This window comes from Schistocerca gregaria, chromosome X, assembly GCF_023897955.1.
Source record: "Schistocerca gregaria isolate iqSchGreg1 chromosome X, iqSchGreg1.2, whole genome shotgun sequence".
In the NCBI taxonomy this organism is placed as follows: domain Eukaryota; kingdom Metazoa; phylum Arthropoda; class Insecta; order Orthoptera; family Acrididae; genus Schistocerca; species Schistocerca gregaria.
The window spans coordinates 790,493,498-790,511,738 of record NC_064931.1 but is presented as its reverse complement, the minus strand read 5'-3'; the positions used below and the strand labels follow the sequence as shown (position 1 = coordinate 790,511,738).

Here is an 18,241-nt window from a genome sequence, read left to right as displayed (position 1 = left end):
GTAGGGAGAAGAATGTTCGACCTCGTTTTATTGGGAAAATTTTGCGAAAGTGTTGCTCATCTATAAAGGGGATGGCTTATAGAACGCTATCCTTGGAAACTGCTCGCGTGTCTGGGGTCCCCATCAGGTCGGAGTAAAGGAAGACACCGAAGGAGTTCGGAGGCGTGCTGCTAGATTTGTTACCGGTAGGTTCGATCAGCACGCAAGTATTACGGAGACGTTTCGTGAACACAAATATGAGTCTCTGGAGGGAAAGAGACGCCCTTTTCTCTATGAAATATTACTGACATTTAGAGAACCATTATTAGAGGCCGATTCCAGAACGATTTTTCTACCGCCAACGTACATTTTGCGGAAGTACCGCGAAGATACGATAATTTGTCGTGTGCCATGTATCTGTGTATAACGCTGATAAACGACATTTTTATTTGCATATACAGACAAGGCTGGTTGCTCTTTACATTTTTCAGTTTACCGGACCGATATCGAACAAGGGCACACCATCGGCGGTCCTATAGATGATAAAAATACTGCATGTTATTGGTTATAGCATGTATTATGTGTTATTCTGACATATCTTCTGTAGTACCGCTGATGATGAGTATGTGCTCGATGCCGTTTCGTTCAATTAAGGAAGATATGTGGGAAGCAGTCTTGTCTTTACATGCAAATAAATAATGTCGTTTATCAACTATATGAAGGTTGCAAGATACCTTGAACACAAAACATGTGTATAGCGTGTATTTGAGTTACAGGTAGTCCGAGGCTGATCAGTAATATTCAGATGTAGTCAGACTGTGTTACTTTATAGCGTAAGCCCTTTTACGGTGTGTCTCTTTGAACCAGAGGAGGCAGGTAGAGAAACGGGTTGCCTAGGTTTCTTGTTAATATCCCAATGAATTTTAAAAATAAATCTGTTGTACGCAAGGAAGTATTGATTCTCGTGAACTGAAATGTGATGACTGGAGTTTTCCCTCTTAAGATCCATGAACGACTAGAACAGCCGGCCAATTAAATGGGCATAGCGAGTTATGTGTAATACTCAGCTCAGTGCAGTGATCAAATTAGTAATGTTCTAACTCTCTCAACCCTTCATATGGCGTCTAGAAAAAAAAAAACTTGTGTTTCCCTAAATATGTGAATTTCTAGAACTGTGACACGTTCTTGTTGAGTAAATCGTGTACTCGACATTCACCACCATTCTGAGACTCTAATAGCGATTTACTTACAGAATGACGTTCCAAACTTTGGTCAAAAGATGATCGTAGCTCTTTTCTGTCACACTCTTTCCTTAAAACTCAGTCTATAATGAACTCGATGTAAGTTAAATATAAGATCAACGGACAAAACATCTGCCAGAGAAATCGTTATAAACATCATTTAATACCGAATGATCCCGCCCTGGACTTAATCGCCTGGATTCGGCTAGACAGTGAGTCCATAAGGTTGTGCAGATACGTCGAATCCAGGTTACGCCTGTCTCTGAGGATCTGACTTCACCACGTGGCAGGTATACTGATGTCGGCTGTTTGCCCGCTGTTCCAACATTTTCCACAGCTTTTGTATGGGGTTTCAAGCAGGTGATTTTTCAGGCCAGTCCAAATGTAATAGGTTGGAGGAATGTTCAGGAAACAGTCACAGATTCTTCCAGCCCAATGAAATTTGCTGTTGCTGTCTTTACGTGGCTGCGTGAGAACTGGCCTATTGTGATGTGACCGAATCTATATGTTCACTGCACGCAATTCCAGTTGCAACGCTCTCTCGCTAACGGATGGGGATGGACCTTCATTCACTGCCTGAAGCAACTCCTGTCGGCTATGGAAGCAAGTTTGATTCACAAGCCGTGAAACGTGTCCCCGGTCCCTCTCAAGCCAGGATCTTTTCCCGGCTGCAATTCTGACGTCGTATGTAGAACTGCTTGTAGACATGTTGAACTGCTCGCCACGAAACACCAACAAGTTCAGCAACTTCTCACACCGTATGGCCATGGGTACGGCCAAACACAATTGTCCCATTTTGCCACTCTGTCACGTCCTTACATCTACTCATGTTTACTTAGACAGTCCGTTTGAAACATGAATGTCTCAGATCAAAAATGGTTCAAATGGCTCTGAGCACTATGGGACTTAACACCTGAGGTCATCAGTCCCCTAGAACTTAGAACTACTTAAACCTAACTAACCTAACGATATCACACACATCCATGTCCGACTCAGGATTCGAACCTGCGACCGTAGCGGTCGCTTGGTTCCAGACTGTAGCGCATAGAACCGCTCGGCCACTCCGGCCGGCCGAATGTCTCAGTGATCACTACCGCCTTATGCCCACGCACAGGCAGTGAGCGTCCGACTGAGCGCGTGAGTCGATCGCTACGCCATTTTTAACGGCTAAACGATTATTCCATGCGTGCTCATTGGAGTGTCTAACATTTTGTCTGGTTAGCTTATTAACCTCACACGAACAATATATCTCACCTCCCATCTGATCTCTGAGATATTTTTTGGTATTCACAACTATTATTTCTGAAATTCGTCTTTAAGATGATAATGTACGAGAATACTACTCCCATCTGCAGGGCGCAAGAATCACCGACTGGAATTGCCTACGGCTTCTGCTGACGAGAACCAGATAGATCGTGCTTGGGGACCCGTTCAACCTCGAGATGCGTTGTCGCAGGAAGCGTGCTCAAACACTGGTTGACTTCAAGAGGACCTTGCGGACTGCATCCTGAGAAGGAGCCGGCATGCTACCACGCATGGGATGGAGCAGCACGTTGTTAAATGTTAACCAGCATCGGATTTTGATTTCACATATGACATATAGTTGCCTTTTTGAATAAATACCTTTATTTCGTTTAGTTTTAGATTTTGTTTTACAGGAAAGTTGTGCTGGTAGTTTCACAAAGTTTATCCGTTCTTCCTATGCTCCCCATCGATCAAAGCACACTAATTTGCAGATATGTTAGTGTCGAAAAAGCTTTTCCAACAGTTTATGCAGCACTAGCTGACTGCACTCCTCTAACAAGTGAACCGAGTGCACAGTAATTTGTCGGCAACGTTTGATATATTGGGCTCTATGGACTTCACTGATGATAAAAGAGTAAATGCAATTAACTGCAAATCAAATGAGTGGTCCGAGGCTAGTGCGAACAGGTCGTATGAAAATACGCTGCTGGAAATACGAAGTTTTAAAGCATGAACACGTTAGCCGAACGAACCAAACTCATACTCCACTATTTATTTGCTTATGAGACATGGACTAAAATCTCCAGCGGATGCCTGCTTATTTTCAATATTTTCAGACCAGAAAAAAGTCATTCCTACTGATGAAGAATTGTGTGAGTACACGATGACTGCTGGGTGCGCCTAACGTAACAGGCAGTTTTCAAGTCGCAACACAGCATGCCCAGAGAATATGCACCTCTGCTTATCGCCATCTATCCGACTTTGAGACTGGACGAAACATTAGCATGAGAGACATGGGAGCAGCACATCAACTGATCGTACAATTGGATGTAGTGCATTGCAGAACGAGTAGTTACGAGATGGTTTTCCTGCTCATATAGGCAGCCTTTCACACGGCCTATGTCAGAAGCCAGCCTGTATTTCAGGACAGAGGAAAATCATTCCGGTAAGGGTTGCTGATAGGGTATGTTTTACGTTTGATGCATGGAGACAACCAGTAAGTGTGTGGGAACAAAATCACGTGCTGTCCATAGAGTCATGGTCAGAGCACAAGAAGGTGATTCTCGCTGTCCCTAGACTTGGTTTTTGGACTGGAACCACGCGTTTCTCCCCCCTCCTGCTGCTTTCGTATATTCTCGGCTCTAGTGCACCTCAACCGAACCACAATGGCTGCCCCAATAGTTGGTGGCGATAGCCCGCTGTCCAGGGTGCGCTCTGTGTAACATGTTTATCTCTCAGATCTCCTGTTCCTATTGCACCCTTATCAAAAGCCCGAACCCTGATCCTTCCCAGTACAATGTACTAGCATAAAAATGGTGTCAGAATTGGCGCAGCCCAACGGTCGCTTCAAGAGGAAGCCACTATTTTGTCATGGCAAATCGCCACTAATTAACACGTCGCCACTAGATGAGGTGAGCCAACGAAGTCATGCCAAGTCATACATTGTTGCAGCTGTGGGAGCCCGGCCTTACGATGCTGCTGCCTGGCACCCACTGTGTCAGCGCACACCACTTCGAGCATGGAGTAAAGTCTGTCGCACCATGCCACATGAAAGTCATCTGCCATACAGGCGCACGTGGATTGGGCGTTACGCCGCCAGTTCTCGGTACTACGAAGGGGAGCTGAGCGCTCTTCATATGCATTCAGCACGAGAGCCAGTGCCTGCGCCACATATGGTTGACGCGGCGCGCCACCACCCAGTGGCCCCGCCCAGCTATCACTCCGTAGTCGGGCCTGTAGAGCAAGCTGTCTACCTACCAGGTGTGGCTCGGCCGCCACCATATGTCAGGCTTCCTGCCCATCTGCCTGCCTGCTCAGCTGCAAGCGAGCAGTGTGCCGTCCTTGCCGGGCCATACGTATCAGGTCGCCAAAATCTGCAGCTGTGGCCTACCTGCGGATTCCCTGCCTGACAGTTCAAAATTCAACACTGGGGTCATGACCGTCATTGCAGCCAGCCATCGATGTCGGGTGTATGCCACCTCCAGATGGATGCCACATGCCAGCAACCAGCTGCCGCATGTGTCGTTCCTGTTGCTGCCTTCAGCGTTGTGTCGTGTTGCGACTCAGTTAAGTACAAAAAAGTGGTTCAAATGGCTCTGAGCACTATGGGACTTAACTTCTGCGGTCATCAGTCCCCTAGAACTTAGAACTACTTAACCTAACTAACCTAAGAACATCACACACATCCATGCCCGAGGCAGGATATGAAACTGCGACCGTAGCGGTCGCGTGGTTCCAGACTGTAGCGCCTAGAACCGCTCGGCCACCCCGGCTGGCGGTTAAGTATGTTTGACCTTTTTCACTGTTCACTTTATGAGCAAAAAATATCCTTTACACGCTCCCAGCGTGTCACAAACTAATCTGGTAATCAGTTCAATGGAGTAAATTTTATTCTCTCTTTCTTAGGGAAACCGTCAGAAATTTTGATACGTTTTTACATTTTGGTGATGTTGGCTGAGTGTGTTACTGGCCAGACAACTTTGAGTAAAATATTGCATGGTTGAAACAATCATTAGTTGCTCTTACATACAATAAAAATAAATCAAGATCTGATTGTCACCTAATGCATGTGTGAACGTATTTTTTTATGTTTTTCAAACCAAATAAAAGAAATATTCCTCATTACACGCGTTTTTTTGTGTTTACTCTAAAAAAATTGTATTTATGTTTCAGAAAACTTATAAAAGATAGATTATCAAGATCAGACGAGATTACCAAACACTAAATCAGGAGCCCAGCCGGGTCTTGAAAGAAAACATGGTGTTGGAACAGAACTCCATTAACATGGGGACGGAAGGGTGCACCATGAAGGAATGCGACGGAAATTGGTAGACGTGATTTTCATATAAAAGCAAACAAGTGATTAGAATTTCAGAAGAACTGTATGATTTATTAAAGAGAGTGACCTTCACCAATTAAGCAAGCGAATAACAGGTTGGTCCAGCTCTGGTCGTTATGCAAGCAGTTATTCGGCTTGGTATTGGTTGATAGAGTTGTTGGATGTGCTCCTGAAGGATATCGTGCCAAATTCTGTCCAGTTGGAACGTTAGATCAGCAAAGTCCATAGATGTTTGGAGGGCCCTGTCGTTATGCTCAAGACGTTCTCAGGTGGGGAGAAACTAGATGACCTTGTTGGCCACGGTGCGGTTTGGAAAGCGAGTGTAAACCCAGAATGGCCGGTCATAAGTAGCAACAACACCAGTTGTAGAATATAGTTGGCATACAGCTGTGCTGTAATGGTGCAGCGGATGACAAACAAAGGGTCCTGCTCTGAAAAGAAATAGCATCACAGACGATCAGTCCTGTTTGTCGACGCGTATCGCGGTCCACAGTGAGGACGGTGTCCCACCGCTGTGCTGGGAGTCTCCAGAAATGTCTTCAATATTCGTCGAGGCTCAGTTAGAAGTGGGACTCATCACTGAAGACAATTCTTCTCCAGTGAATAAGATTCCTGGCCGGAAACACGCCTGGAGCCGCCTCGGACAGCGGTGGGATACCAACCAGACTACCGCCCACCATATGGCCTGACAACCAGGAGAGATGGTACAGGGTGCCATTTATTTTCGTAGCAGGACCCCTTTGGTTGTCATTCGCGGCACCCTTACAGCACAGCAGTACGTCTACCATATCCGAAACCCGGTTTTGTTGCTCTACATCACAAGTCATCCTCGGCTTACATTTATACCAGATAATGCCCGCCCGCACTCGGCCTGAGTTTCTGCAGCTTCTTTTCGCGCTTGCCGAACCCTACCAAGACCAGCAAGATCGCCGAATCTCTCCGTAACTGAGAACGTTTGGAGCATTACGGGCAGGGCTCTCCAACCAGGTCCGGTTTTTGACCATCTAACGTACCAACTGGACAGAATTTTGCAAGATATTCCTCAGAAGAACATCCGACTACTTTAACAATCAAGGTGAAGCCGAATAACTGCTTACATAGGGGCCGGAGGAGGACCGACGCGGCATTGATTTACTCAATTTGTGACAGTAAAAATCAACTAGATCTGTTATTTGGGTGTTTTAATCTAATTCCAATAGTCAGTTTTCCAACTCGTGTGCAGAAAATTTAGTAGGACACTGATTGATAACATTTTTATAGACTCAGGCTGAAACAATTAATGTGTACCTAGTTGCAATTGTGGGCTATCTGATCACGATGCTCAATTAATGGAAATAAACAGTGTGGCACTTACGACCTCGAGGCAGGTTTATACAAAGCAGTGAGGCTGATCAATGAGAACAGGTTACAATATTTTAGAGGTAACCTAAAGGGGTGATATGCGATGAGGTATACGCAGAAGAGAGGCTAATGTCAAATTCAATTATTCCATAGTAAATTTGTGTCAATACTAGAATGCTGATTTCCTACAAAATTATCCAAAAGATCCTTTAGTAAACAAGTAAGCCATGGACAACTAAGGGAATTAAAATCTCATATAAGAGGATGAGGGAAATTTATGTGGAGGCCAGATTAAATCAAGATCCGACAATCTTGCATACTAAATGAAATAGTGTGGTATTTTAAGGAAAGCTGCAGTTGCAGTTGTGGAGTATCTGATCACGATGCACAATTAATGAAATAAATAGTGTGGCATCTTACAATCTGGAGGGAGGTTCACACAAAGCAGTGAGGCTCATCAATGAGAACAGGATACAACATTTTAAGAGTAAGCTAAAAGGGGTGGTATGCGAAGAGGTATATGAAGAACCGTTCTGCAGCATTGTTCCCAGAACCGATTGTGGTCCTCTGGATTGGAGCCGAGAGTAAGGCTTAAACCATGACTCAGACGATTTCTCGACCTTCACTATCGTATAGAGAATTTTAGGACCTCTTCCCCCTTAATAGGCGAAGCGCAACAATGTGCTGGAACTGGCTACTAGCGTGTGGCCTGAACATGTGGTTTCTACGGTAGAGAAATAGCTCCACAGGCCCGATAAGGTTCATTCTGATTTGAGATTGCGAATAATACTGATCTCTCCATCCGAACAGGCCATGAAGGCCCAACGGTACTGACCGACAGCCGTGTCATCCTCAGCCTACAGGCATCGCTGGATGCGGATGTAGAGGGGCATGTGGTCAGCACACCGCTCTCCAGGCCGTATGTTAGTTTACGAGACCGGAGCCGCAACTTCTCTATCAAATGGTTCAGATGGCTCTGAGCACTATGGGACTTCAGTCCCCTAGAACTTAGAACTACTTAAACCTAACTTAACCTAAGGACAGCACACACATCTATGCACGAGGGCTGAGTGCAAAGCGCTTGCCAACAGCGCTGGGTACACCGGATGGTCACCCATCCAAGTACTAGTCCAGTCAGACAGCGCTTAACTTCGGTGATCTGACAGGAACCGATGTTACCACTGCGGCAAGGCCGTTGGAGCGAATAATACTATCTTCATTAATTAAAAAGACTAGCATTTGTCATGGCAAACAGGAGAAATAAAATGTTAATATAATACTGGTTAGCTGCTGGAGCATCATTGTGACAGTCCTTTGCCGGCTGCAGTGGTCTCGCGGTTCTAGGCGCGCAGTCCGGAACCGCGTGACTGCTACGGTCGCAGGTTCGAATCCTGCCTCTGGCATGGATGTGTGTGATGTCCTTAGGTTAGTTAGGTTCAAGTAGTTCTAAGTTATAGGGGACTGATGACCACAGCAGTTAAGTCCCATAGTGCTCAGAGCCATTTGAACCATTTTGACAGACCTTGTCTCGCTTGTAAACGTTGCACTGCCCACACAGTACTACGGACAATACCCTGGCTGAAACCACATGCTAACAGTAACGAAATTATAAATTGTTAATGGAATGTATGTTACAAAAAATGGTTGAACGCTGGTTATGAAGGGGGTTTTACAGCATATCCCGAATACGAACAATCATCAGCTGTATAAGGGAATAACGACAGTGAAAATTTGTGCCGGTTTTCGAACTCAAACCCGTGCTATCCGCGCACAACTCACGGCCGGACCCAAACCCCTATATGTAGTCGTCCCTGCGTCACAACCTGTACTCGTACACACATTATATAATTCCCATACGTTTAAACTGAAAGTCGCATGCATGTTGAAGGAACACCGAATCATTCTTCTTAACGACATAGGCACTGCAATGTCGTCGTCGTAGTTATCGAATGCTTTTACAGACCCCTGTCTCCGAAGCAGTAGTGGTGGAACCAGAGAGGGGAAATTTAGAGAACATTTCGCGTAAACTTCCTGGTCATATTACAGTATTGGGAGGAGATCTCAATTTACCAGCTGTAGACTGGTAGACTCAAATAATTAAGGCAGATTTTAGGGACAGTGAATTATGTGAATTTGTTCTAAATGCCTTATTCGAAAATTAGCATGAGCAGCTAATCAGAAATCCAACTCGTGAAAATAACATACTTGATCTCCTGGTCACCAACAGGCCCGAAATTTTCTACCCACCTATCATACAATAGAGACTGAGCAATCATAAGTCCGTTACATCAGCACTGAGTACGAATATAAAGAGGACTATGAAGAAAGGTAGGACAATTGTTTGGTTAGCATGAGCGACAAGAAACGGGTTTCAGATTACCTGAGCGGTCAACATCAGCATTTCATCTCCAGCACTGAAGAGGGAAAGAAACTGGTACACCTGTGTAATATCCTGTAGGGCGCTCGCGTGCACGTAGAAGTGCCGCAACACGGCGTGTCATGGATTCGACTAATATCTGAAGTAGTGCTGCAGGGACTTGATACCATGAATTCGGCAGGGCTGTCCATACACCCATTAGAGTACGAGGGGGTGGATATTCTTCTGAACAGCACGTTGTATGACATCCCAGAATGTTCAATAATGTTCATGTCTGGGGAGTTTGTTGGCCACCGGAAGAATTTTAACTCAGAGGAGTGTTCATGGAGCCACTCTGTAGCGATTGTGGACATGTGGGTTATCGCATTGTCCTGTTGAAATTGCCAAGTCCGTCGGAATAGGCAATTTACACGAATGGATACAGGTGATCAGACAGGATGCTTAGAATGTGTCACCTGTCAGAGTCGTATGTAGACATATCAGGGACCTATACCACTCGAAGTGCACACGCCCTACACCATAACTGAGCTTCCAACAGCTTGAACAGTCCCCTGCTGACATGCAGGGTCCGTAGATTCATGAGGTTGTCTCCATACTCGTACACGTTCATCCGCTCGATACAATTTGAAACGAGATTCGTCCGATCAGGCAACATGTTTACAGTCATCAACAGTCCAATGTCGGATTTGACTGGACCAGGCTAGGCGTAAAGCATTGTGTCGAGCAGTCATCAAGGACACACGAGTGGGCCTTCGGCTCCGAAAGTCCATATCGATGCTGTTTCGTTGAATGGCTCGTACGCTGACACTTGTTGATGGCCCAGCATTGAAATCTGCAGTAATTTGAGGAAGAGTCGCATTTCTGTCACGTTGAACGATTCTCTTCAGTCGTCGTTGATCCCGTTCTTGCAGGATCTTTTTCCAACAGCATCGATGCCGGAGATTTGATTTTTTAATGGATTCCTGATATTCACGGTACACTCGTGAAATAGTCATACGGGAAAATCCCCTCTTCATCGCATCCTCGGTCCCATCGCTCTTGCGCCGACCATAACACACGTTCAAACTCACTTAAATATTGATAAACCGTCATTGTAGCAGCAGTAACCGATCCAACAACTGCGCCAGAAGCTTGTTGCGTTATATAGGCATTGCCGACCGCAGCGCCCCATAGTGCCTGTTTACATATCTCTGTATTTGAATACGCATGCCTATACCAGTTTCTTTCGCGCTTCAGTGTATTTACCGAACAAATTGGAGAGGAATGGGAAAGACTGGGCGTAGTTCTACAGCCATGGTAGAAAGCTGCTACGAAAGAAAAGACAGCTTCTCTGCAAATGTTAACGCAGCCGAAGCCTCGCAGCCAAAGAAAAACTGAAATAAGGCAAAACTGTCATAAGGAGAGTCATGGGTTTAGTTTTCAGTCAATACGTAAGTAAAATTTTATTTACCAGCTAGATCGAAAAACCTAAGTTCTGATCTTAAGTACTAAACTTCTTTATCCGAAGCTGTTTCACTGCAGTATCTTCTTTAAGTGGTCACACGAACGTCTAAGCTACCGATATGGAAATGAGTGACCGTGGGAAAGAAAAAAAAACTGAAATTGCTCAAAGGAGGAAAGATTACTGGACCTGAAGGGATGTCAGTTTCATACTACGTAGAGTATGCGAACGATCGTGATCGTCTTCCAGCAGTAGAGTCTCGTAGGTCGCTGGAGGTGCGATGCATTCCTAAAGATTGGGAAGAAACCGCAGGTAATTCCCGCTCTGAATAAGGGCCGTCGAGTAGACGCACAAAACTATAGGCCTATATCTCTGACGTAGATCTGTTGTAGAATTTTGTAACATATGTTATTCTCTCAAATTATGACATTTCAGGAGACCTAAAATCTCCTCTGTATGATCAACATGGGTTCCAAAAACAACGATCGTGTGAAATCATGTTTGCTCCGTTCGTCCAAACGTTCATGAAACCGATAGATACCAGAGATCAGGTTGATGACGTGTTCCTTGACTCCTGGAATGCGATCGATACAGTTCCGCAATGCCGACAATGCATAAAATACGAGCGTAGGATATATCAGACCGACTGTACGATTCGTTTTCAGCGGTGAGAAATCTTCAGACGTAAGAGTAATTTTGGGTGTACCCCAAGGAGTGTTAAGACCTGCAGACGATCGACACTTTGTGCAGGGTTTGGCGGTTGACCAGGAACATAAAAAAATAAGACGTATTGCACACAAATAGGGAAAAACGCCCACTGTTGTATTATTATACGGTTGTAGGACCATCGCTGCAAGCAATAACATGCATAAAATAAGTAGGAGTATGCGTGTGCAGCGATTTAAAGCTGAATGACGACACAAAAGTAATTGCATTGAAGGCAGATGCTAGCCAGATTTATTGGAAGAATTCTCAGGAAATGTAATTCAGCCACAAAGGAGTTAGTTGACCAAGTCCTGGTTCGACCAGTGCGTGAATACTATTTGTCAGTCTAGGGTCTGAGCCGTGTATCGACTCGTGCAGAGAGTGGTTGGATACGGGGGGGGGGGGGGGGCGGTGTGGCTCTCCAGCGCGAAGCAGGCGTGGTCGGTTGTACCGAGTCGCCACGTGATGTATGTCGGTTGTGTGTAACGAGCGGGTAGAGTTGACGGAAGAGCTCCCCGCGTGTTGGTTGTATACAGAATAGCCCCACGAGTAGTTTCTGTTCATTTCACCTTGGTGGGACGTTAACAAGTTTCTTTAAATCCTCCGTTTCAACAATGGAGTTTAATAGGAGACACTTCACATGAAGGAGCGGTCACTACCCGTCAACGTTGCAGAGAAGGTGTGAACTCCGGTGACAGACCGTGTTGTAGCGTGACCGTGGCGTGTTGGGTACGCTGGCGACGCGTGCGCTGTCGGATGTGTGGATCCTTGCCATCGGAGGTCGTGTACTGCCTGTTCGAGCATAATTGCAAGTTAAGTTCGTGGAAGGTTTAATCATTAAGTAATAATTTTCTGTAACCAGCGTCTCTTCTGCCTTGTAGCCTCCGGCGACCGGGTTTCCTGTCCCTGGCACCGGTGTAATTGAAGACAGTGATCTTTCCTCCTCCTCTCGTTACTGTCCGATGGGAGGTGTAGTTTTGACAGTTTAATTGTTTCGCTATTCTGTCGTGGGTTATGAGTAAATTCATGCTTCTTGTTGGTTGTTCATGTGGCCGCTCATTCAGGACTGTGTGGTGTAATGTTTCCTTGCACGAGGTTAGCTCTAATTCTATCAGCAAGTTAAGGTATCTTATAACAAGTTTTCGCTGGCTAAAAGTCGGTGCGGTGACCAGCCTGAGAGTGGCAACCGTATTTACGGGCGTATTTAAATTGGTCAGTATTCTGTCTAGCCTGAGAATCCCTGAGTGGGTGATTTGTGGCCGCCTTACACGGGTCCGTCATATCTGTTATGTTCTAATGGCATTCCGGGACACTTTGGTTTAAAATTTTTTTAAAAATTCTTCCAAGTTTGTAAATTCCTTTTATTGCCATTAATCGTGTGTTAGCTGAGACCTGTTTAATTTTTTTTAATGGCGGTGTTGGTAGCTTCACTACCTCACCGTACTTTATTAACAAAGTTCTGTATTAACTTTAGTAGCCTTTTCTGTTATATAGTTATTGAGAAGCCGCATCAGCCACTGTAATTTACGACAAGTTAGATAAGTAATTAAAGATAATTGAGGGTCACTGTAGACCGTTTTGATAGTTTTCTCTCTTGTGAAACTTAATGTAAACCTAGATTATAGATGTGATATGGCATAGGTCATCCTTCGATCCATTTTAGAACTTGGAATTTTTTAAATTGTTGTATTGCTATAAATTACTTTGATTGGCGTCAGCGGCGTGTTTTAAAAGGTAGTTTATTGCCGTACTGCTAGCTTCTGTGTTTTTTTTAAATTTTAAGTTGTTGTATTGCTATAAATTACTTGATTGCCGTTAGCGGTGTGTTTAAAAGGCTGTTTATTGCCGTACTGCTAGTTTCTGTAAGATACGAATAAAACATTTGTGAAAATCTCAACTCGACAGTAAACTACTAGAAATTTGGACCCGTTTCCCAACTTGTGGTGTGGTTTGTCAGGGTCCTTATCAGACAGCATTGCTTAAGCAAGTTAAGAAGATTCAACGATGAACAGCACGTTTCGTAACAGGCTCATTTAGTAAGCGCGATAGCGTCACGGGAGTGGTCAGCCAGTTTCCGTGACAAACGCTGCAAGACAGGCGTTTTGCAATCAGGTGTTGTGCGAAATACCGAGAGAGATTTGAGCTCACGCCGAGGCTTACCAGCAATCCTTCTTCTCGAGAGCCATTCTCGACTGGAACAGTAAATGGGGAAATTCACATGAACACACGAAGTACTCTCCTCAATACGCTATGAGGTGGCTTCTGGAGAAAAAATGTGGGTGTAGATGAACAGATTTTCCTAGAAAAGCTGGGATTTTAATACATATGTTTACATTTTGCAGAATTTTTCAAGAAATTTCCGACGTTTTCTTATGTACGTCACTCGAAACTCTCTGACCATGTTGGGTTACAACAGCGGTATATGGAGGATATCCTGTTGGGAAATACTACCTGGGATGATGTTCAGAATGACATAATAACAGCTAGAATCATCACATTGACGTAAAATTTAAAGGTGACGTGAAGAAACTCTGCACCGACGGAGAAAATCGCAAAACGAAAAAATAATTGCTCTAAAGTAATGAAATTTCGGGATTACATTTGTCTGGGTAACATATTTAAGTGATTAAAATTGCCAGATTACAGGTTAATGCAAAAGCGAGGTAAGCCATTCCAAAAGTGAAATGATAATACATTAGTAGCCGGTGTAACCGCCAGAATGGTCAATGCAAGCATGTACACGTGAGTGCAATGTGTTGTGCAGGTGTCGTATGTGAGTTTTTGGGATGGAGTTCCTAGCCCACTTCACTTGCTCGGTCAGCACAGGACTGTTCATGCTGTTTGTGGATTGCGGTGGAATTGTCGTCCGATGATGTCCCATACGTGCTCGATCTGACGATCAAGAAGGCCGAGGCAACATGTCGATACTCTCTAGAGCGTGTTGGGTTACAACAGCAGTATATGGACGAGCGTTATCCTGTTGTGAAATACCGCCTGGGCTGATGTTCAGAATGACAGCATAATATATCGAATCAGCAGATTGACTTACAGTTTTGCCGTCAGGGTGCATGGGATAACCATGAGTGTGTCCTTGCTGTCTCACAAAATCGCAGCCCAATCATAAGTCCAGGTTTAGATCCAGTGTGTCTAGCACACAGACTGGTTGGTTCCAGTCCCTCAACTAGCCTCCTCGTAATCAACACCTGGCCATCACTGGCGCCGAGGCAGAACGAGCTTTCATCAGAAAACACAACAGACCTCCATCCTGCCCCCCAGTGAGCTCTCTCTTGATACCACCGAAGTCGCAAATGGCAGTGACTACGGGTCAGTGGAATGTACGCTAGGGGGCGTCTGGCTCGAGTCTGTCTTGGAGTAACTGATATGTCACAATCAATTGAGTCACTGTGGTGCCAACTGCTGCTCTATTTTCTGCAGCAGATGCAATACAATGGGCCACAGCCACGCGCTGAACACGATGGTCTTCCCTCTCGGTAGTGCCACTTGGACGTTCGGAGACATCTACATCTACATGGATACTCTGCGAATCACATTGAAGCGCCTGTCAGAGGGTTCATCGAACCACCTTCACAATTCTCTATTATTCCAGTCTCGTATAGCGCGCGGAAAGAATGAACACCAATATCTTTCCGTACGAGCTCTGATTTCCCTTATTTTATCGTGGTGATGGTTCCTCCCTACGTAGGTCGGTGTCAACAAAATATTTTCGCATTCGGAAGAGAAAGTTGGTGATTGGAATTTCGTGAGAAGATTCCGTCGCAAGGAAAAACGTCTTTCTTTTAATGATTTCCATCCCAAATCCTGTATCATTTCTGTGACACTCTCTTCAATATTTCGCGATAATACAAAACGTGCTGCCTTTCTTTGAACTTTTTCGTCTACTCCGTCAGTCCTATCTGTTAAGGATCCCACACCACCCAGCAGTATTCTAAAAGAGGACGGACAAGCGTAGTGTAGGCAGTCTCCTTAGTAGGTCTCTTACATTTTCTAAGTGTCCTGCCAATAAAACGCAGCCTTTGGTTAGCCTTCCCCACAACATTTTCTATGTGTTCTTTCCAATTTAAATTGTTCGTAATTGAAATACCTAGGTATTTAGTTGAATTTACGGCTTTTAGATGACTGATTTATCGTGTAACCGAAGTCTAACGAGTTCATTTAGTACTCATGTGGATGACCTTGCACTTTTAGTTATTTAGGGTCAACTGCCACTTTTCGCACCATTTAGATATTTTTTCTAAATCGTTTTGCACTTTGTTTTGATCTTCTGATGACTTTATGAGTCGATAAACGACAGCGTCATCTGCAAACAACCGAAGACGGCTGTTCAGATTGTCTCCCAAATCGTTTATACAGATGAGGAACAACAAAGGGCCTATTAAACTACCTTGGGAAACGCCTCAATTCACTTCTGTTTTACTCGATGACTTTCCGTCAATTACTACGAACTGTGACGTCTCTCACAGGAAATCGCAAATCCAGTCACATAACTGAGTCGATATTCCATAAGCACGCAATTTCACTACGAGTCACTTGTGTGGTACAGTGTCAAAAGCCTTCCGGAAATCCAGGAATGCGAAATCGATCTGAAATACCTTGTCAATAGCACTCAGCACTTCATGTGAATAAAGAGCTAGTTGTGTTTCACAGGAACGATGTATCCTAAACCCATGTTGACTGAGTGTCAATAGACCGTTTCCTTCGAGAGCGATCGTCCTGCGACCGTACATACTTGTGACCACTCCTGTCAGCAGTCGTGCACAGCGGCTAAATTAGTGTCAAGCGTTTCTGCAGTATCGCAGAAGGGACCCTACTACATGACCTCGTTCAAACTCAGGCGATGACAACGGTGTCTATGTCGCCTAACACCAATTCACCACGTCCAGCCTCAACGGTAGCTAACGCTGACGAGCATTACAGCGTGTATTTAAAGCAAATTGCATCATTGTAGAGGTGCTACTAGCGACACTCTTATGCAACTGGCGTAAAATTTGAAAATGCATCATCTTTCAGATGTATAAACACGACTACCAACTTTCGTTTATGTCGTATGACTCCTTCTTACTGTTGCGATTTTATTCCGGTCAGTGTAGTTGGAAAAACCGAAATATCCCCGGCTATATGTTGATGTGGTAATTACACAGGGTGTTTCCGTAAGAAAGTGCAAAAATGTAACAGGGCATTGAGAATGCTCCACTGAACAGTCTGACGTAGGATACCTGGGGTCGGTAGCAGTTCTAGGCACGCAGTACGGAACCGCGCGACTGTTGCGGTCGCAGGTTCGAATCCTGCCTCTGGCATGGATGTGTGTGATGTCCTTAGGTTAGTTAGGTTCAAGTAGTTCTACATTCTAGGGGACTCATGACCAAAGAAGTTAAGTCCCATAGTGCTCAGAGCCATTTAAACCTGGTGTCGGAGAAGCAAGCTTAAGGAGATGTGGAAGTAAACTTGTCTACCACTTTGTCTAACATTGCTGTTTTCCATCTACTTACACCTAATTTGCGTATAAGTTTACTGGTACTATGCTTTTTGCCGGACGCTGTGGCCGAGCGGTTCCAGGCTCTTCAGTCCGGAACCGCGCGACCGCTACGGTCGCAGGTTCGAATCCTGCCTCGGGCATACCTGTGTGTGATGTCCTTAGGTTAGTTAGGTTTAAGTAGTTCTAAGTCTAGGGGACTGATGACCATAGATGCTAGGTCCCATAGTGCTCAGAGCCATTTGAACTTTGCTGTTTACCTACATGTACATTATTTATGTCTTGCAAGGAAAGGCTGATTACCAGGAAATCATGGTGCAGGTTTTGTTTGCTTTACTTGTCCATAAGCTTTCTCTGTTGTATCGTATTTACATTGTCCCATAATAGAACGTGCTATGAACCGACAGACCCATTCATTACTCAGTGCTATTCGAGACGTACATTACAATTCGATGGAGCAGTACCGGTACAGTATTTCCTGGTTGCTGGATTGGAAAAGGAGATCCTATTCCATGTCCTGCAAGGTCAACTGACCTGAATCCCCTTGATTATTTCCTATAGGGATATCTAAAGTCACTTGTCTATGATACCCCAGTGGATACAGAGATGGAATTAGTTGCAGAATAGTAGTTGCCTATGATATGGTTCGAAACACACCAGGGAAATTGGTGAGGGTGCTTCAGAATTTTGTTCCCCGATGCCATTCTTGCACTTGGGGTTGATGGCCGTCAGTTTCAGCACATTTTGTAATATGCAGTGCGTTCTTTGTGTCAATTATGGTATTTGCAGTAAACTAACGTAAATAAAGAAGTACTCAGTAAAGTGATTTTATTCCTATTACCTCCGCAAGCTGGCTTCTCCGACACCAGGTTGCATACCTCAAATTGTTCAGTGGAACATCCTCTATGGCCTGTTACGTTTTTGCGCGCTCTTACGGAATCACCTTGTGTATCAGCAACAAATATTTGCGCTGTCGGCATTTTTCAAAGTTGTAATGCTGTGTTGGTAATCGATAGATATTTGTACTGGTGAACCTCAGACGCTAGATGGTCACCATTCTTTTTTGGATAAACGCTCATTGGACAAAATAAAAGACCTACTGATTATAAAGTAAGTTAGAGAATTTGAAATTTCGAAATTTCATTTCAGTAATGTGTTAGGCGAAGACTTCTATAAATATGTGCACAAAGATGCATATTCAAGGATTTTTTCGATGATTGGTTCTAGTGACAAATGCAATAAGTGTGTTAAGTTTTTAAGAAAATGAGTCAGTGATATTTTTCTCTATCGATTGTAAGTTGGATGGAGTAGGTGAAGATCATTATTATCGTAAGTTGCACTACAAGCATTGGGATTTATCTTA

The 18,241-nt window shown here is 44.5% G+C and overlaps 1 protein-coding gene and 1 pseudogene across 1 annotated transcript in view; both read right to left on the bottom strand.

The window, feature by feature from the left end:
* LOC126298321 (uncharacterized) overlaps positions 1-18,241 on the bottom strand; it is an 897,137-nt gene that overhangs the window by 239,895 nt on the left and 639,001 nt on the right. The gene's annotated exons all lie outside the window — the stretch shown is intronic.
* LOC126299828 (5S ribosomal RNA) lies at positions 7,947-8,064 on the bottom strand (annotated as a pseudogene).